The 20,157-nt window shown below is 40.9% G+C and overlaps 1 protein-coding gene across 3 annotated transcripts in view; it reads right to left on the reverse strand.

Moving 5' to 3' along the window:
- MIDEAS (mitotic deacetylase associated SANT domain protein) overlaps positions 1-20,157 on the reverse strand; it is an 85,103-nt gene that overhangs the window by 48,487 nt on the left and 16,459 nt on the right. For 2 of the 3 annotated variants that reach the window (XM_061611262.1, XM_061611264.1), the window contains exon 1: positions 15,559-16,150. The exons of the other annotated variant lie outside the window; for it this stretch is intronic. The gene's annotated coding sequence lies outside the window, so the exon portion shown is untranslated. Of the gene's footprint in view, positions 1-15,558; positions 16,151-20,157 lie in introns of those variants that run through there. 3 annotated transcript variants of the gene reach the window in all.

Genomic DNA, 20,157 nt, shown 5'->3' on the forward strand with positions numbered 1-20,157 from the left:
AAAAACAAAATTAAGGAAATGGGATGGAAAAATGTATTCTGTGGGTGGTAGGAAAAATCTCTTATTCCGTTCAAGTGGTCGGAATAATAGCATTTGTTTTGTTGCTGAAAGATATCGGTTCAGCAATAACGACAGAGGTCAGTTTATTAATTTCAAGCAGCAGCATCTCATAAGTTAATGTGATTGCTTCCTTTGAATATCAAGGACAGATAGAGCCCATATGATTAAGAGGATAGTTTACTGACCAAAGTTCAGTTCTTGCTGAGTGCTCAGTGGCCGTATTTGTATGTCACACTAAACCACAGTTTAGCATGATGTGAACAACCAGGAATGGGTTTCAGTGAGTCTTGGGCTTATGCACTCCTCCCCACCTCCTTGCTCCTTTCCCCACATTGTTAAGGAAGAATTTGGAAGCTTCCACTTTTTATTAACCAAATATTGCTATGTTGTCCAGACCTGAAACTGTGGTTAATCTTTATTATGCTTAGTTTAAACAAGCCAGCTTCAGTAACTATGGTTTGAAGTTCACTTGTCTGAAATCAATCATACCTTAGTCCAGACAACACAACAAACTACAGTTAAGGAAAGGCATAAGCTTCTGAATTCTTCCTTCTCCCAGGAGCAGGAGAGGGGAAGGGGGTAGCCCGGGGGTCACTGTGACTCATTCATGCCATGCAAACTATTTGTGGCCTTTAACTAGTCATTCTTGTTTCCACAGCTGTAAAATAGGTTCACCTAATCTACCTCCCTCACAAGGTTGTTAGCAGGACAAGGAAAGATAGCAGTGCAGGACCAAACTAGATAATATCTGTCATTTGGATCTCCCAGTGATTCCCTTTGATTCGTCAAAGAAACAGGAGGGGGCACCAAACTGGACTGAATTGCAGCATTGAGGAAAGGGATTCTAGGGAAATGGCTTTGTTGACAGAGTTAAACCTCCTCCCACAACACCATGATCTTGACCCAATTTTGTGTCACCTCCCCTCTACTTGAAGAGAAAAAAGAAAACATTCAGAGACTCAATCATGGATCTCCCACACCTCAACTTTTCCCTCATATCTGCTCATTTAAAATGATGCTTTTGTAATAGTGTTCCAAATTGGGCATGGGGGCCAGATGTTCAAACAAAAAAAATCCACCCGGAGATGTGCAAGCCCTTAAGAAGTGCATCAAAAGCAGGTATTTGAAAAGAAACATGTGTAACTAATCCATACAGAAAAGAACAATTTATTTTGCCCTCCTTGTGCCAATATAACATTTTTACAAAATATTAATCACAGATTTCTGACTTACTTTATTCTGCCTTACTTTTAAGCCAAGTAAATGGTGGCATCTTTCCAAGACAGTTTCCTGGCCCATGAAAAGCTAACATCCGAGCTTCAAGAGCACAGAGCAAGGGGTTCCTGCCATAATGTTTTTTTTTAGAAAATGCATTAAAATTAAATAACAACTTTTGGTTACTACCGTGACGACAATCACTAAACATTTTAGAGGTTTAGTGAGTTACTGTAGCATACCTACTGACAGCAAGTGCTGTGTAGTGGATACAAATGCTGGATTAAACGGGAACGACCTGGGTTCAAATAAGCCACGAAGCTCACTGGATGACCCTGGAGAGTTGTTATCCTAACCTACCTCTTAAGGCTGCTGTAAAAATATTAATGGAGGGAATCATATACACTCTTCCCACCGGCTTATTCATGATTGTGGTTTAACAGCCAGAATTGTGGTTTGTCATTACTGTGGAAAGCGTTTGAACTGGTTGTCTGAGTATTGTTACTAGCTGTTCTTTGCAGGGTGGGGGTTGCTGGTCTTATGATTGCTGTATTGTTGATATTTCTGTTGTTTCAAGCCACCTTGGATGGTCATTGCCCAGAAAGCCATCCTATAAAAAAAATAATATAAATACGCCATCTTTCCTGATTGTGAGAACAGGATTAAAATGTATTAAATAAAATAATGAGCTGTAAGTCAGGAAGCTGCTGGTTCACCTCCACATCAGCCATGTCCTGGGTGGAATTAGGCAAGCCACTGCACTCAGCTGCAATCTGTCATATTGGGAAAATCCTGACCTGACTTACTGGGTTGGTGCAAGAATTTACTGAGATAAATGTAGATTAAATGTTTTCCCACAAAGTTCAATGGGGCTTAGTCACAAGGAACACTGCAATCCTATGCACAAACTAAGTAACTTCAGCAACTATGATCATGAACCAAATGAAGTGAACACAGTGCTCCTGACTTAGCACAGCTGCTATGGCTACCTATCACCTTTCAACATACCTGTAGAATCACCTTCTCTCACGTTTCTTTGTAACCTCAGTCACCTGGAGTGGCATTACTATATGCCCCATCTACTAAAGCACGAAGTAGCATCTTCCCCTGTGTTGTGAAATAGTTTCTTCCCAAAGAAGCCCACCAGGCACCTGCATTTCCAACATTTAAATTAAAACCTCTCTGTAAGTAACTTACTTTCCCTGCTGGCTTGCTGCTATTTACATGTTATTTTATATAGCTTTATCCTGCAGCTGTTACTGCTGGTAAAGTTTCATTATACTAGTATTATTTCTATTGCAAATGTTGTGGTTTAATTTGTATACCACCCTGGGCAACTTGTTGAAAGGATGACACAAATAACATAAAGTAGTCCTCCTGGTTATTTTTTTAAAAAATTATATCACGTTTTTCACCATATCTGGGTCACTGAAGAACAAAACATTAGAACAGCATTTATGGTGCAAAGGCCTCCTAGAATAAAACCATATTAATCTGGCATCTGAAATTTACCAAGGACAGTGCTTGCCTGATTTCTAATGTCTAATTTTAGAATCATTATAAAAGGCTTACCATTTCAACAGCACTCCCTTCATATTAAATGCCTTGTATTTGTATAATACTTCTTCAAAGATCTTTAAAAGATAGTTCTGAAAAATGAACCAGTGGCTCAATTCCTCTTCCTTTCAAATATTATTTTCTATTTAGCCTGCGTATATGTTCTATTTCAAAAGCCAAGTTCATGACCTCATATCTAGTAACATTAAACTCCCATTTGCCTACCCATCTGTTGAGAGCCTCATGCAGTTCTGCCTTCTCCTCAATTTCATCTGCTATTCCACTTATATCTGGAATCACAAGCAGGCACATAGTTATCCAGACCCTTACAGTGCAATCCTATGCATATTTCCACAGTGTTCAGTTGAGCTAAATCCCAGGAAACTGCACAGGATTGCAGCCCTCAAACTGATTTCTGTGCTAAGTAACAGCGGCTCTTCCTTTAAGACATTTTTATCCAAAGCAATGCACAGTAAACTAGAATAAGACTGCAATCCTATACTCATTTACCTGGAGTAAATCCCACTGAATTGAATGGGACTTACTTCTGACTAGATACATAGGAATGTAATGTAAGGAACATACACTGCTACATAATTTATTTTAACACTTAATAAAACTCCCTCTCCAATAACAACATGGAATAATATATTAGTTTCCCCGCCCTGGGCTCCTTCTGGGAGGAAGGCTGGAATATAAATTTAATAAATAAATAATAAAATAAAGACCACCCCCCAAGACACTGGTAGCATCTGAAATAGTATTACCATGTTAAATCAATCAAGTGTGTAAATAGCCACTCACTTGGTCACTCCCAGGCAGCATTCAGAAGCTAGAAAAGAGGTTTTTTCCCAGGGCACCTCAGTGCTCTAAACAGTGTATGTGGTTAGGAAGGCTAATAAAAAGTATCCCTGAGCCAGAAACCTTTGTGACACTTACAAGACTGTAATAAAATTCACATGCACCTGTTAGTTTCACCTTCGGTTTCTTTTCTTTTTTTAATAATCAGCATCAGGATTTAGTAAAAATGCCTGCACTGCTTTAACCTGAGCAATTTGCTTCATCAGCCATTCCAAGAAATAAGAATGTAAGTGCAGCACTGCTAGATCAGACCCCAAACCTATCTAGCTCAACATCCTCGGCCAACCAGATGCCTATGGGAAGTCCACAAGAGGCAAATAGTGCTCTCCTACTGTTACTTTCCAGCAACTAGTATTTAAAGGCATAGTGCCTCTGATCCAGGAGGTAGTATACAGGCATCATGACTAGCAGCCATTGCTAGTTTTATCCCCCATAAATTGTTCTAATCCTCTATTAAAGCCATCTAAGCTGGTGACCATCACTACACCATGTGGCAGTAAATTCCACAGTTGAACAAAGCACTGTGTGAAGAATTATTTCTTCTTCTATGTTTGTCTTGAACCTTCCATTATTCAGCTTCATTGGGTGACCCTGGGTCCTAACAGAATGAGAGAAAAACTTCTCTTTATTCACCTCCATCATATAGGTCCCAGGATATGTTATTTAAGTTAATTCAACAAAATTTATATACAATTTGATTGTGAAAAACCTCTATCGTCTGAAGGCACATGAGGCCACCACTCAGCTGAAGCTAAGCAGGTCTGGTCAGTGCCTGGTGATTTACTGCTTGGGAACCAGATGTACTCAGCCTTGGGTTCCACGATGGAAGGAAGTTGAATATAAATCTAAGATTTTTTAAAAAAAAAACTGAAAAAATAAACATGCATTCATCATTTTGTGCAGCTCTTTATCCATATAATTTGTTTTTGTAAACCAATTAGAGGTTTCTACAATCAAGCAGTATATAAATTTTGTTAAATAAATGTATACGCACACAAAAACACTAATACTTCTCTTACTGTGGGTTTCTGGGTCTGTTTTTTCCTTAAATTGTCCTTATTTAATATACAGTGTAGGAGTTGGTTATGTGGACCCAATTTTCATATTAGCCTAAAGGTACCACCCAAGCCTTGGAAAATAAGGGATTCATCCCCCCCACTTTTTTTTTAACCTAGATCATTTTGTTTTCTGCCTGACCAAGCAACAATCACAAATGTTGAAAAATGTAGAGCCATAATGTGACATAATCATTCAAGGTAACACAGGACAAATATAGTTTAAGGAGAATATTGTGGCCTCACTTCTTAACTAAAGACAGAATTTGAAGAACTGAAAGACAAATCAAGAATCTGAAGAACTGGGACAGAAAACAAGGACATTTTAATGGTGCCACCCCACAAGCTCTCTCTCTCTCTCTTTTTTTTTTTACTATGGAAGCGTTTCTAAGGGCAGCACCACATAGAGGACATCTATCTGAACTTATGAGCTGCATGATAGGAAAAGAAGCAAAGTCAAGTTCATAATATGACTGAATCTTACTGTAGGTTTTACCTTCTGCTTCATTATTGTCCCAAACATTACTAATTTTTGCAGCAGAAAAGCTATCTATTCATCAGAAGCTATCTGCGTGATCAAGATTTGATACATGGCACTAACAAAATAGTCCTGGAAAAGGTCAGATTGCGAGCAGTTTGCCATTCTTGTCATGTGGAGCTCCATCTACATCATGAAACTGCCATCCATAGTGACAGATACTGCTGGGAGCCAGGGAAGCAAGTTAAGGGTAAATGTGTGCACGTACATATACATTAACTAAAACATGGTCAAAATCATCTTTTGTCTCCAAAGCCTGCCTCTGGCCACATGCTCACATCAATCCAATTGATGAAATTCAACCAATTCCAGCCTTGTGAATAGTAAGCATGATTAAAATTCCTGCAGGCTGCCTGCAATCTGCCTTTTGCCTCCCACTCACCACCCTCTACTCCTTGAAGTGGGAAATGACAGCAGCATAGCCTTCCTACACACTGGTGGTTTGAGTGAGAAAGAAAACCTGCATTCTATCTCCAAAGAAAATATCCTGCATTTATGGACAACAGGGTAGCCAAACAGCAAGATTGGGATAGGAATGAGAGTAAGGAAAAGAAATAATGTCTAATCATGAAGGAGGAAAGAAAAAGTTGATTTTTTTTTAAGTCAACAGTTAAGCAGTTCTACCATACTGAGCAGCATCTTCTCTATTTTCCCATTAGCAGTAGCACAGTTAGAAAGTCTTTAAGATTTAAAAAGGGGAAGGGAAATGTACCCGCTTAGCACATAGGAAAGTGTGTCACAAGTCATGCCCATTGTAAAGGACTAAAGCAATCTGCAACCCTTCCAACCCCTGATCTAGTTTTTCCTGTAATCTACTATGCCAGGGGCCACAGCACAATGCTGTACAGATAGGCATCAGTAACAGGTACACTATAGCTAGACCCACCGGCGCTCTTGTTCGTATTCAGAAGTGATACAAACCCTTATAGCTTGTGCCACCTGTTGCAGCTGTGCATACCTTGGCCAACCATGACTCAGCATTATGAACAGAAATGAAATTGAAGTCGAACACTCGTTGGATTGCAGGGTAATCATTGCTTGCTTTCAGAAAGTTTGCTAAATGTTTGGATTTTGAATTTGTGAAGGCCTACAATAGCCAGCAAGCCTCATTACAGGACTGATACAGCACCTGTGGTGATAACCCTAGGCCTTCTCATTATTGCTGCTGACTGGATGTTCCACATCCAATATAAGGGATGCTCACCTTGCTTGCTGCCCTCGTTTCTATGCTTAAGCAGGCCTTAGTTTTCACACATACTCTCTCTTCTTCCCCCCTCAGTGTGGATATCTTAGCCACCCAGTAACCGAGTGGGAATTTTAAACTGATTTTCCCATCTCAAAAGCTCCAAAACACTCTTGTCACTAAACTACACTGATTTTTACAAGCATGAAAAATTTGGCTGCTACTGTCACTATTATTATTTTCATTCTTCACCTCACAACTCTACAGCTGCCGCCAAAATACATGCTTTTGCAAGACCGGGAGAACGAAAGCATTCCAATATTACAAAACAGGATTCAGTTTGCTCTTTAGTTGTTTGAACAACAGCTACGGCTTTAAAAAAATAAAAGTATTACCAGCCCCAGCCTCAACACACACATCAACTATTCCTCTGGTCTCTTAACAAAAACTTTATTGCCTTTATTTATTATTCACTTCAATGGCACTATTGTCATTCCTTTCAACCCCTTTAACATGCTCTAGCAACTGGAAATGGAGAAATATTAGGGTGGCATTTGAGGGACAAAGCATCAAAAATGACTCAGAGGCTGGCTTTCAGCCAAGTACCTTATACAGAAGGGCTCTGTGCTTTTAAGGTGAAATGTCAGTGCAACCTATGGTCTCCTCCCTCCCTCTTTTATTGAAATAACTGCTTGCAAACCTTAGTGCAATCTTCAGTTGTTTTTTAAAAAACATGGTTTGGGACTCTTTCTTTGTTTCTACTAGAAGAAGTACTAATTAATTGAAGTGGACAGTGTTCTACACAATAGGCTAGCCCAGAAGACCTTGCACTTGAATGTAATCCCTACAAAAAAATTTAAAACCTGCAGATTTCTGAACAGGTGTCATTGCAGGAAGGGAGGAGAGTTTTAAGGGGGAACAGAATTCTCAAACTACTTCTCATAAAGTCTAGGGGCTGTTTTGGGGGTTGGAACAATATTTTGAGAATGACCATGGTATAAAATTAAAACTGAAAGTATCCAACCATTAATCTGAACTTAAAAACCAAAGCAAACTTTGGAGATGTAGAAAGGGAGGGGGAGACTTCTCAAATAAGCAGCTGCAAAGAGATTTCATTATGAGGCATGTGTAAGAAACAAAGCAGCATGCAACAGAAGAAGAGAACTGCAGACACCTGAGATGGGATGGGGTGCAGTGAGGAGATGACTTTCCTTCTACAGAATGGGGAAGCAGATTTTATGTCAGCAAAATTAGATTTGCAGCATTTGTTTTGTCTAACTGCTTCATGTTTCAGAAATCGCTCTGACAAATGAGACATGGCTCACTTTAGCACAAGTATTACTTACTGTTATGAGAAATACTAGTAATTTGAGCTGCCTGATGTATAGGCAAGTAGGATCTGGAAAAGGTAATCTATACAATTCTGACATAAAAGTACACATTTATTCCTTCTGGAAACAAGTTAACAGAGCTGTTAACTAGGCTATTTTTGGCTTTTCTCTTTGGAACTGCCAAGAAGGTAGTTGCTACCAACAGAAAGCTCTGTTTACAGCAGCCATGCAGGAACTGCAGCCGCCCCTGGAGTCAGAATGACATGGAGTTGGCCAGAAGTTCTCCTTGTACTTATATTCCCATACCCAACACAATACTATGGCTGCTTGCACTAGGAGCAAAATAAACTGGCATAAACAAGCTAAACTATGGAAGCTAGAGACAACTCCCAGGTTTAAAATGGCTTTGTTTTTGCAAAGGGGGGGGATGCAGGCTGTGCAGGAACATAGTAGAATATTTGCATGGCAAAGGTAATCTTTGCTCCCTCATGGACTTTCCACTCCAGTACAAATCAGTATCTGGGCCAAAGGTGAGGAACAAGACAGACTTAAGCTGTATGGCAGATTAGAATATGAAGATTGAGCAGATTCACTACTGGCACAGGGCCCCTCAAACTAGTAACAAAGCCATACCAAGAGGTGAAAAGGAGGCCAAAATCTTGTGTCCTGGGGAAGGCTAGATCAGTGGCGTTGCTGGTAGAGGACATGCTTTGCATGCAAAAGGTCCAGGGTTCAACCCCTGGCATTTCCAAGAAGGGATGGAAAAGAAGAAAACTCTAGAGAGTTATAGCCTGTCCATATAGACAATACCGTATCAGGCAAATTCCTATGGCTCAGTAAACAAAATTGGAAAGACACAAGATAGGACTGCCATCATCAGCCAGTACTTCTCATGTTATTCATAGTTTTAAAAATGTTTTTTTTAATGGTGCAAGATAAAATATCTGGTGACTTTAATTAGATTAAAGTAGTAGTTCAGGATCAATTTACCCAAAGCACCTTATAAACATACGCATGCATACATCAGCCACTAAAGGCAAAACTGTTATTTTTAAAATACATGGCTACCGATTTATTTGCAAGGGACCTGAAACTGAAAGGAGGCAAAATAATGGGAAGTCTGGAAGTTATTGCAATATGCAGAGAGGTTCTACTTCCACAGAGAAGACATGGTTTGCACCATCACTTGGGCCCAAAGACTAGTTTAATACTTCCGATGGCTCATTCCCACCCTATAGCTCATTGTTGAGCCATATTCTGAAACACCAACCCAAAAGTTCTGCATTGTCAGTTTCTGTCCCTTAAACTCCACACATAGTGACAAAAGGTTACACATTTTCAGCACAATTACTTTTGTCCACAAGCTGTATGCAGTCAGGCAGGGGGTAGGCAGAAGAAGAGGAAAGGGATGTTTCAACACTACAAGAAATGGCTGCTATTACTGGAGCCAAAACCTTTTGCTTTTAAAGTTTCCAACCTTGCTTTTGAGTGACCATCAAATTGAAACAAAACTACAGCATCACTCTTTATGCGAGGAGTGACTGTGTATGGGACTATTAGCGAGAATGTTACCAATGACTGAAATTCTCATGAAGACTCAAGAGGAGGCAAAAATCTCACACGTGAATATATTTAAGTGCATATGTTTCAAAGTCTAAAAAACACTGTAGACTGGATATCTTCAAAAGAACCCAGACATGAAGAGCATACAACCAGATATGATGCATTACATCTAATCAATAGTTCAGTCTATAGAATACAATGACATTGCCAATGGAGCAAGTTCCACAAAGATGCAGTTATGTCATATCAAGGTGAAAAAAATGCTTCTAGCCATAGCTGTCAGAATCAAGAGTAGTCCCATAAAATATATTTTAGCAACAAAAGAACAAAAATGTCCCACAAATGAAGGAGCTGACAGTCAGCCTGTTAACATCTTCCAGCAGCTTCTCCTATTACCTCAACTTCTTTGGATTCAACCCCAGTCAGTTCTCTTGTATCCAAGCATTTATGGCCACATACATTAGCAGAATGCAAAATTCTTCCCTCGTAAGAACTGACCACTTCACTCACTCACACACACACACTAATATAGAAGGTATTATCCACCCAAATTAAGCACTTTTTAAGTTCCACCTATTTCAATGGGAGAAGCGTAGATTAGCTCTCACAGAAAAAAAGTAGTACCTAAAAGTGCTTTTGCTGGATTATAAACGTGAAATGCTACCTTTTAAAAAAAAGTGTTAAGGCATCTTAAATAAATTTATTGGGTTTTTTAAAATGACAAACTTCCATGGATTAGAAGCGGCTTCATCAGATATCACTCTAAGTTGGCAAGTATATTAGGTAAGGGGAAATGCAAGAAATGTGCAAACAATTTTATATACTGCTTTGTGAATGGTAACTGAATATTATTTTACATATATTTAAGTTTTAGTGTAATTGTTACACATTGTATTAATTTAATTTTCCTCTGAACCCATCACTTATGTTTTCTCTCTCTCTAAATATGTGTATATTTAGTTGCCAACGTGGGATACCACTTCATGCATCTGATAGACTACACCATGAAAACTGCCTTTACGTAGGGATACAAGGTAAGCCGATTCTTAGCTCCCTTCCTCCCACAGGCCAATGTTGACATGTGGGTGAGGGTGCCCACCTGTCAATCATCTGACATGACACCAGGTGACCTATTTTTGCCCATTCAGTTTCAAATTAAAAGCACAGTCTGCAAAGCACTGACATTCAGCTGATTGTCAGATCTTGTGAACCACTGAGTCAAAGAGGGTTTGCAGGCACTGCTGATCAGCAGCAATTGCAACCCCCCTTTTTGATACAGCCCCATCTTTACCTGCCCCACACCTGGTGTCATACATAATATCAGATGTACCACAGGTGGGCAAGACTTGGCCGAAATAGCCTCATGGGCCAAATGGGGAGTCCAGGTGGCCAGAATTAGGCCCATGAGCCACAGGTTCCTCACCACTGCCATAATAAATTTGTTAGTCTTTAAAGTGCCACAACTCTCCTGTTATTGAGGCAACAGACTAAAACAGTTACCCCTGGAAATTGTTACATTAAGAGACAGCTGCAAAGGCTCCACATCCAAACGTTAAGTACTTATGCCTCACTATCCACGTATCTTAGACAAAACAAGATTATCCTTGTCCTCATAGAAGAGGAACTATGTGTATTGGTGGGATGCACACAAGGTTATATAATAAAGCAGTGGAAGAGATTGGATATAAGAACAGTGACTGTATGAAGGATAAGGGACAAAGGGAAACTTCTACTTTATAGATGCTTATATAATTTTACCCATTTTGCTTAAGGTATTTATGACCAGTTTTGACAGGCTATGAAATGACTGCACAATGCTATAGATCTGTCCTTCTACATTCTTTTTGGCTCCGTGCAAGTGACCAACTGTCACAAGGTCCATCCTCACGGCAGCTAGACCAGGAATTAGCACGGAGGGAATGGTTTTGCACTGGAAATCACAAGCTATCAACATAATAAAAATCTGAAAATTAAGTTTGAAACTCTATGAGTGCACTCTTATTCAAACACCTACTTTGAATGCAGAAATTGTTTTTACAAAAATTCAAGTATTATCTATATTTAACCATCAGCACTAATTACAGCCCCTGCGTGATCAAGCCCAACAGCCTTATATGTATAACTGTGTCAGATATGAGTTGGGTTAAATAACAAACCAGGCCACAGTTCCACAGGTAACCTTCCCAACTCTGCATCTTATTCACAGTTCTACAAATGCCCTACAATTGTGGCATGCTGAAATTATTCTTATCCAGGAAGGGATTCCCACCCATGACAAACTAGTAACAGGGACACTGCATTCCTGACCATCTCAGATTATACCCCAGAGATCTTTTGCAGGATATCCAAAAAATCACTAAGGATTAAAAAAAGTTTTTTGTTCAGTAAAAAAAACACTCGCTCATTAGATATTTTAATAGTGTTTTAAAATTTCAGTTACAATTCATGTATTTAAAAAAAACAGAATATCTGAATTTAACAAAAATGTTAAATTTCATTCTTACATCTCATAATGCAACTCCCAATCCTTTATCAAACAAATTGATTTAAATTTTGCTCTTCTGTGGAAAAAAATCATGGAGAAAAATATTTGACTAACAAATTAAAAGTTATAAGTATGATGTAACAACTCATTATATAAATGATTACAGCAGAGAGAGAGAGAGTAGACTACTAACAAGTGTGGACATTTATATAGAGAAACATTGTTTTGTCTGATAATTAACAGCCTTGCTTTGCAACATTCTGGGAATTTTGCCCACAATTCAGCACACCTAACTCTGCACTGGATTGTGGTACCTCTTCAAATAAGCAATATTTTCAATATCCTTGCATGTGTACTGAGAGCTGAACAGAAATCCATTAATTTGACAGTTACCCCTTCCCCTTATCTCTAAACAGATAAAATTGTGCAGCATGAAAGACATCTGGATTGCATGAGCAAAGGTTTTGGATTATGCTCCTAGGAAGCGTAAACTCTTTACTGAGTTGCAAACACTTGGGATATACCCAATTAGTATGCATTCTTGGACAGGAAATGCATGAATTACAAAATCAGAAGCTTTATTTAAATCCACAATTAAAAACTGGTCTCTCTTTCTTGGCAGTGTACATTGCCTTGATTCTTCCACTACAATAAGCATGCAAACAGAATGAAACTGCAGCAGGGAACAGCTTCCCAAATCATGGCCCCCAACCCTCTGGGTAACAATGTACAGAATACACAAAGGAATACTGGGATGACAAGGCTAGAGAATACTGCAGTACCAGGCCTAAAACTAGACACAGGTAGAGAGCCTCAGCCATCAAAAAAATCAGGGCGATGTACTGATGTGGATCCTGGAAGGCAGGGGGAGTCAGAGTGCTGTTGTACCCAAATCCATCCCCAATTCCAAATTATAGACATGCAAGACTCATGTTACCTGCCTGCTATCCACCATCAAAAGTTACCCTCATGTCTCAGCATCCAGAGACCTGTATGCTGCAGCAAGGTTCCCACAACTGGTGCCACATGGCTGACTCCTTCTGCCATTCAGACCTCTTACCATCACCCACAGCCTGTCCTCAAGTTCATTCTTTAGTAAGCCAAAGCCTCAAGCCTGTGTAGTTTGCAGAGTTTCTGAAGAAAAGGAACAAACTAAGGAGACACTTCAGTCACACCTATTGAGGCATAGAATTCCTCTTCCTCAATCCCAACAAGTCTAATAAAAGGATCAGTACAAAAAAATGTGACAAGCCACTAAGTGTGTAAGAAGTAAATGCCTTTTGTTTGTTCAAACTTTTATTCTGCCCAGGACTAATTAACACAGCCTTTGCCAACCTAGCACCCTCCAAATGTTTCAGATGACAACTCCGTGCTGGCTGGGACTGATGGGAATTGTAGTCCAAAATATCTGGAGGGTGCCAGGTTGACAAAGGCTGAATTATATTAGATTGGAGACCATCAGTGTAGAAGGTGCAGTGTCTTTGATACAGATTTCTGTATTAGATCATCTTCTTGCTCCAAAATATTCAAATGAGGTCATCAAGTTCTTAAGAACTGCATGCACCTCTCTGAAGCCTAGACACACTTAAAGGCCTTTCTTCAGGCATATCACTGGCTTCTCAGTGCTTCTAGTTCTAGATAAAGAGAGTATTGCCTTATTTCTTTAGTGTTCTTATTTTTTCAAACTTTCTACCTTCAATGAAACCTTAAGATTCCACAGCAACTTGTCTGTCAAGGATCCTCTGCAATTTTGACAAGGAGTACAGCCAGAAAAAGTGAAAGTATGTGTAGTTCCTGTATCCTTCAGCCTAGACCCTGATATTTACAGTTGTCTAGAAACAATAAATTAAATGCTACACTCCTAACATCAGCCTTGGGCAGAAGCAAGCGTTACCTACACATCTGCACACATTGAATGTTGCATAGGAACTGGGAATTGCATGAAACTCAGACCTTCCCCCAAAAAAGAGTGCATTTAATTCCAAGTCTATCAAGAAGTTAGTAATGCACAGAGTCATCTCCTGTCCAGGCAGACACATTCTCTTCTCTATAAAATAAAAACATTAAGTTATCCTTTACTTGAATGTCATCAAGAAACATACATTTGTTGAAAGTTGTCCATCTCGGAGCCAAAACAATCCAAGATGCAACACTCGCCAAGCACAAGGACCAATTATGCTCTTCTAGTGTGGTGTAGTGGTTAAGGTGTTGGACTATGACCTGTTCGAATCCCCACATAGCCATGAAGCTGACTGGGTGACCTTGGGCCAGTCACTGCCTCTCAGCCTCATGAAAACCCTATTCATAGGGTCACCATAAGTAGGAATCGACTTGAAGGCGGTATTCACATTCAGTTAATAGCAAAGTCCTCATTGATTTCTACAGGAACTAGAACAGCTCCAATGATGTCACCTGCCAGAACTATGGCCATACGCCCTGGCAAGTCACCATGACTGTGATTACACATATCTTTCAACATTACTGCCACTTCTGCAATCCACCAGCCACTGGAGCAAGATGAGATCACAGTTCTGGGATCCAAAAGTCACTTGAACATACCTTGATTCCTTTCACGTCCCTTTTCTCATTCCCTAAAATGTCCTGATGAAATGACCAGGAGAATCTGAACACTTAGGCAAAGCTACAGACAGGAATACATTCTACAGGTCTGCTGGTGACATGTTTCTGGGGGGCCGAAAGAAGGTACTAAACGACAGTTTTTTATCCCTTTCGGCAATCCCCGTTCCTGCAAAAAATATCTAAGATCTAGAAGCAGGAATACAGGAACTACATACACAAACACAACTTTGATGCACACAAACCCTGAACCCTCAGAATTAGTAAATAAAGCCTTGAAGCTCCTGTCTGTCTGTACATGGTGGTGGGGGGGAGGTAAGAGCATGTTGTTGTTAGCAAGATGGAAAAGCACTACCTGACAGTTCCGAGATTTTGGTCTGTATGTGTATCTTGGGGGTGGGGTGGGGGCTGTTAGCTTCGCAATTCATCAAAATACTCTGGTAACCAGGAATAGAAGCAGGCAAACGGGTGCGTGAGAGAAATCTTGCATGTCTTCCACCTTCAGATAGAAAGCATAGTTTGAATTCCACTTTGGGAATTAATCAGGACCACGGGATTAATTATATGTGCAGGGGAGGGGAAGGGGGGGATTGCATGAAGGCAAAGTCGTTTTGAAATAGCGATGTATTTTAGAAAATAATGCTAATCTAATGACCAGGACCAAAAGGCAACCCAAATGATCTTTTTCGGCTTTTTCTCCCTTTGGAAGTGTTTCCCATCCTAAAGCAAGGGGGTGAAGCATTTAAAAAAGAAACAAACTAAAAGACTCCGTGCGTCTCATTTCCCGGTGCTGAAGGGAGGAAACCTCCTTTCCGCGGCCGCCCATTAGCTGTGCCGAACTGCGTAGCTGCACAAACAAGAGCCACGCAAGGCACGCATTATGCAGACGGTTCTGAAGGAACAGGAAAGGCAACAACAACAAAAAGTCACCCCCTCCCAAAACCCTCGACCGCCTCCTCCTTCCCCAATTCTTCCATCCTCTCCTTGCAAAATCTTTCAGGGCTGCAAGCACACTCTCTCTCCACACACTGCGGTTTCTTCTGGTTTCGAGCAGGAACCCGACGCTGCACGCAAAAAGAAGAAAACCAGAGGCCCTCCGGACCTTGCAGGCGTTGTCTCGGTTTCAAACTTACCTCCTTGCTTTCATGCGCCAAATAGAAGCCCGGTTAGTTACCATCGCTCTGCTTACAGTTAAGTCCCAATCCAAACAGCAACAACGACTAAGGAACCGACCTTCCTCGCCAAAGGCTCCCCGGAAAGAAAGCAGGAAGTTTCCCCTACAATCGCGGATATCCCGTGCGGTTGTCAGCCCGCTCAGCGCTCCTTCTGCGCACACAGTCCTGCAGCGTACCTGGCTCGGACGTCGAGAGCCCCGGTTCATTCTCCCTCTCCGCCGCCAACCGCACGTTGCAGTGTCAGGATTGCAAGTCTCTGAGTCACAGATTTGAGATCACAGCTTGGGGAACAGAAGAGAGGGGGGGAGGCGGGAAGAGAAGAACCTTAGCTTGCGAAGGCGACAGCAACTGCAGCGCGGCGGCGGCGGCGGCGAAAACTGGCTCCCCCCCCTTCCCTTCCCTTCTTCAGAGAACACAGAGAACAAAGATTGCACAACTCCCAGGAAAGGAAACTAGGAGCAGCCTCCTGCAAAACACTTATGCCCTGCAATAGAAGTACAACCAGCTCTTCCACTTCATCAGCACAACTGCCTCCTGCTCAGGCTCCCCCACCCTGCAGCAAACCTAAGTCACGCCCATTTCCTGTTGCCATATAAGGCGAATAAAGTTTTTTTTTTTTTAATATAACCATCCTGTAACTGAACACTCTCGTGTGTCTATGAGTACGACAGCGTGTGTCCGTCCGTCCAAATGTTTGGTTGGCAGGAAGATCCAGTTGCTCTGGCATGCATTAGCGTCTCGATAGAGCCACAAGGTCGGGGGGAAGAGCCTGATCACGTTACTGGAAATCCTGTTTTGCCAGGAACGGTGCTGACTTTTCCCCGCTTGAAGGGACTTTTACTTTGGTCACTTCTTGCTTTTATAGGCTTCGCCAGTCAATCGCGCTTCTGCACCGGACGCGTTAGGCAAAAAACCAACCCAAAGCAAAAGCCCTAATGAAAGCGTTGAGAACCCATCTTTAGGGGCAGGAAATGGGATGGGCGAGGGGGAAAGTGGTCAATGGTCACATATTTGATTAGAAGCACAAATTCCTCGGCTGCATATTGAAGGGGCGCAGGCCGATTCTAGACCAGTACGTGCCATTTCCTTCCACCAGGGCTTATTCCCAAATAAGTCTGGGTAGGATTGCCTTAGGCATTGCATGGGATGCAGTACGGCTTACTTCCGATCCCAATTAAATATGTATAGGATTGGGCTGTCAGTCTTGCACAGCGATGTCCTCACCGGTTTGCACGCCTGCCTTATTGAACCAGCTAGTCTCTGAAGTGCCACGACATTTACTGGTGGTGGTGGTGTTTGTTTGTTTATACACCGGCTTAGGGGGAAAATTGGAAGCGGGAAGAAGGGAGGGGAATTGTTACAAAAACATAGGAAGCAGGATAGGCGACAGCGTCGGATTCGAGTACTGTATCAGGAGACCTCCGAGCTGCTTTGCCACATGACTCATCGCTTGTTCTTGTGCAACAGCTCTAGCTCTTTTATGTATATGAAAGACGGCTATTGATACAAATCACTCCGTTAGAGCGCTTTGAGTTTTGTAACTGTAAGGCCTCTTTCTCTTGCCACCTCCCACTAAGTAATCAGCATTTACCCCTCTCCAACTTCAGTTTGTATTTGCATCTTGCACAGCACACTAGAGATCCATGCCTTTTTGTTACTATTAATACAGCATGAAAGAAACGTGCGTTGCAAATTAGTGCAAAAGGAAGAAATTGTGCTGTGGCAGAACAGGAAGGAATCAATACTCTAGTTGTGTGCTGGTCCCTGCAACTGAAAATTAGAAAGAAAGAAAAAGAAAGAGAAAGAAAGCAGTCTCATAACAACTAAGCAGGAGCTCCGTCATGTACCATCTTGCAGCGGCATTCACCACATTCCTCTTGCTGGGGAGAGCTACATGTGAAAGTCCAACACTTGTTAGTCAGATGCTTGTAGTCAAGAGATTTGGAAATCTTTACACACTGCAAAATTCAAACTATGCAGCTGCAATCAATTGTGCAAAGCAACAAGTTTAGGGAGACTTTGAGTACAAAATTGTGCAAAGTAGAGGCTTTGGAATTTAGGGAGGCTTTGAGTGCAAATTTACCATAGTGAAATATATAACGAGTTGACAGAACAAAAGAAGGACATGCTGGATCAGGCCAAAGGCCCATCTAGTCCAGCACTCTGTTCTCACAGTGGCCAATCAGATGCCCATAGGAAGCCTGCAAGAGCCCCACCTGCAATTCCCAGCAGCTGGTATTCAGAGGCATATTTCCTTCAACAGTGGAGGCAGAACAATGGTCTATCTCTGGGATAGTGAAAAGGTAGACCACAACCCACCTGTGGATCACTGACCAACTTCTGGCAGATTGCATAGTCCCTGCTGATTTGTAGGAATCTTGCAAAGAATTTTGACTGGATGTAGAAAAACACTTTTTATTGCTTAAGCTTCAATTGAATTTACTCAGACAGTACTTTTTGCATTCTTTGGTCATTTCTTTTTCTATACTCATGTATATATAAACCTGGCAACTGAGGATAACCCTTCATGTGCCTGATGAAGTGGCCTCTATTGGCCTTATGCCATAAGAAATTTGTTAGAAATTACTCAAATAAATAAATGACTAGTACTGCCATCATAAGGTGGTTTACAAGAATTTTAAAACACAAAACACAGCAACAATAAAACATCTCACTAAGTTATAAGCAGTAGCAATAAAGTTTCAAAGCTTAGCACATTAAATTAATCAAATGCAGACTTTAATTTTTTTAAATGTCTTTTAAGCTTCTCTTTATGACCACCAATGATGGGCTATACATGGGAAGAGAGTTCCAAAGATGCAGGAAAACCACCAAAAAGCCTTGTCTCTTTAAGATGCCACAAGACTCTTTGTTATTTCTGTGCAGCACCCTCAAAGTCCCTCTAAAAGTCATTTAGCACAAACGCATACTCAAGGTTGCTTAACATAGATTACTTATGCCAGGATTGTTTAAAAAACTGGTTTTGCACCCTTGCAAAGTAAATTTAAAACACCTCAGTGGACTGCACGTATTCAAGTAAAACAGAAAAAAAAAAGAGCAAAGCACACAAGATTGAAGTCAGCGTATTTCAGGGATGGAGAACCTGTGGCCCTCCGGATGTTGTTGGAATCCAACTCCCATCAGCCCAACCAACATGGCCAATGGCCAGGGATAGTGGAAGTTGTAGTCCTAACATCATCTGAAGGGCAATGGGTTCCCCAGCCTTTCCCTAGTCTGTTTAACTCAGTACTATCTAGTTACTTTCCAGGCAGAGGAGTTACCCAGTTCTGTAATCTTGAGATCCTCTAACAGGCAATACCAGAGACTGGACATGACATGAGGCATTATACATGCAAAGTGTGTGCTATACCCCATCACTGTTTCCTTGTAACACACATGAAGTGGAGCAAACAGTAGTATTTAAAATTTTTTCCATGAGTTCACTAGTTCTTAGACTTGCACACCTCTTCCTTAATACAATCCATGCCCTCAGAATTAAAAATAAAGTAAAATAAATAAAACTGCACAAGTTTCAGATTGCAGAGTAAAGAATTTGTATATAAAAGTCTTTGATGATGGACTACACTCTAGAGCTGCTGCTTACAACCTCCCTCTAAGAGAAATGAACGCAGCCTAGTGGCATACATTCCAAACCAATGGAAAAACCCCGGGTTCCTGGAAAGGATGCCAAGGGTTTGCTGCCCTGAGCACATCTGGGGACAAATGTTCAGTAGCAAATAGAATCATGCTGTGGGTCTTGTATTTCTCAGTTAATTTAAAGGGCATCGGAATTTTAAGAACAGCATGCCTTTGGAGAAAATAGCAACACTGACAAATATATTTCCAGATCTACCATAATTCACAGTACTACTTGTAAGAGTGTTCCCAGCGGCTGTTTTATCAGTATGCAAACACACACACATACACACACTCTCTCTCTCTCTCATTCATGAAAAAGAGTGAAGTCTGAACATATGTCAACAGGCTCTACAGAAAAGGCTCAAGAAACCACAAACACACTTCCCAAGTTAACCTTAAAAGTATTATAAGCTCTTTCTCCTGGAAAAACTCACATTTACTCTTAGGTTTTATTTTTCCAATTTTTTCAATGCAACAATAAATGGAGCCTTGATAACAAAAACATTCTCACATCACGGAGTAAGTGGTACCGATAAGAGATTTCAGAGACAAATTAATGCACGTTCTATTTAAAGCAATGTTTCAGATACTATTGAGGATTCTGTCATTACAGCACAATCCTATACATGTCAGCTTAGAAGTAAGAGTTCAGTGAGGCTTCATTCCAGGTAAACAGGCATAAGTTTGTATCTTCAGAGTGTGTAAGCTGATTCCACATTTTTCACTGTGGAAATGTGAAATACACTATTTGAAATGAACAAGAGAGTCACGCCCTTAAGAGAGCTGGCTGCTTCCTGGAAGAACCACGGCATAAGCCTCACTCTTCCTAACACCACACACATAAAGAACAAGTATTTTCTCCTTATGATAAAGGCATATTTATTTTATCAGTGGTTCCATACAACACAAGTTTGCATA

Source organism: Rhineura floridana, chromosome 2, assembly GCF_030035675.1.
Source record: "Rhineura floridana isolate rRhiFlo1 chromosome 2, rRhiFlo1.hap2, whole genome shotgun sequence".
In the NCBI taxonomy this organism is placed as follows: Eukaryota; Metazoa; Chordata; class Lepidosauria; order Squamata; family Rhineuridae; genus Rhineura; species Rhineura floridana.